The sequence below is a fragment of the Zingiber officinale genome, chromosome 3B (genome assembly GCF_018446385.1).
Source record: "Zingiber officinale cultivar Zhangliang chromosome 3B, Zo_v1.1, whole genome shotgun sequence".
NCBI classification, from domain to species: domain Eukaryota; kingdom Viridiplantae; phylum Streptophyta; class Magnoliopsida; order Zingiberales; family Zingiberaceae; genus Zingiber; species Zingiber officinale.
In genome coordinates this window covers 95,666,091-95,667,484 of record NC_055991.1, presented here as the reverse complement: position 1 = coordinate 95,667,484, position 1,394 = coordinate 95,666,091, and positions in this window count along the sequence as shown.

Sequence of the window (1,394 nt, the reverse complement as noted above, 5' to 3'; positions counted from 1 at the left end):
TGTGGCGGTGGTACTGAATACGCTGTAGGCTGCGCTGGAGCAGATGTCGGGTACACCAATGGTACCCCTGATGGTACGGTAAACAGGGTAGGCGTGGATACCGTCGGTGTGGCCAAAGTAGGTATCTCTACAGGAGCTATCGGAATTTGAGAGCCCGATGCTCCCGCTGCATCCTGAGTCTGTCCCTGACTGACAGGCTCACTAACAGTGGGCATCTCTGGCATATCCAGAGATCCCATGGTCCTCCCACGTGGTCGTCCAGCACCACGTCTCGCAGCAATACGTGTGGATCGTCTCATATCTGTTAAATTAAATTACAGATATTACTACAAGTATAAAAATCATAGAATAACAACATACCTATTTGCTGTCTGGAGATGTTCCGTCGCTGTCCAGTCCCCAATTTGACCTCAAAATTCCGAACGAGAATATCGCCAGAAATCCAATAAATCCGAAACGGAAGTCCGAAACATAACCATAACGAAAATCCGTACAAACCGAAATAGACATCCAAAAATCCAGAACACCAAAAGCAGGTATCCATAACCTGCTCTGATACCAATTAATTGGTATCAGATAAATCTCAAAAATCCAAAACACGGAAATCCAACAAGCGTCGCCGAACTCTGGCGCTCTGATACCAAGTAAATAAATTGGTATCAGGTTATCCCAAACATCAAAAATACGAAAACAAAAGATCGTATACCTGTGCTCTGATACCACTAAATTGTCACGCCCCAGAGGAGTCCCTGTCCGAGAAAATTTCGGCAGCATCTCCCCTGTACGGTGGACAATCTGAAACTTTTCTACATCTCACAAATACCTCAGCCACAGGCGGCTGGAATAATAACAACAAAATAAAACATCACCACGCAGATATATATAATCTATTCAGCCTCTGGCTGTCACAACCACGCAGTTAAGATAATTAAACAGTAAAAATAATATTCTGACTCGAAATCCACCCTACTCCACTACACTCGTAAAGCTCAAATCCGACGAACTCACCTCTTCTGCCCTCCAAGCAGGCATGTAGTAGAATAAAATCCAAATCCAAATCCATCGCAATAATAAAATCCATACAATATCCATAAGCAGAATAATCCAAAACATAACTAAAACAAAGTCTGATAGCGAAAAGCTAAAATAAAACAACAACTCAAAAACCAGCAGAGGAGTAGCACTACGTGCTGTGGGGACCAGCGACTGGAACTCCCTCCTGACAGCATCAACCTGAAAATAACAACAATGGAGGCGGGGTGAGTCCAACACTCAGCAGGTACAGTTGATATGCAAAGTAAAGAAATAACACCTAGCACTAATCATGCGTACAGTCTCTTGATAAAAATAAAGGTAAATGCAACCGAAGAAGACAGGAGAGAATCTGTACTAAC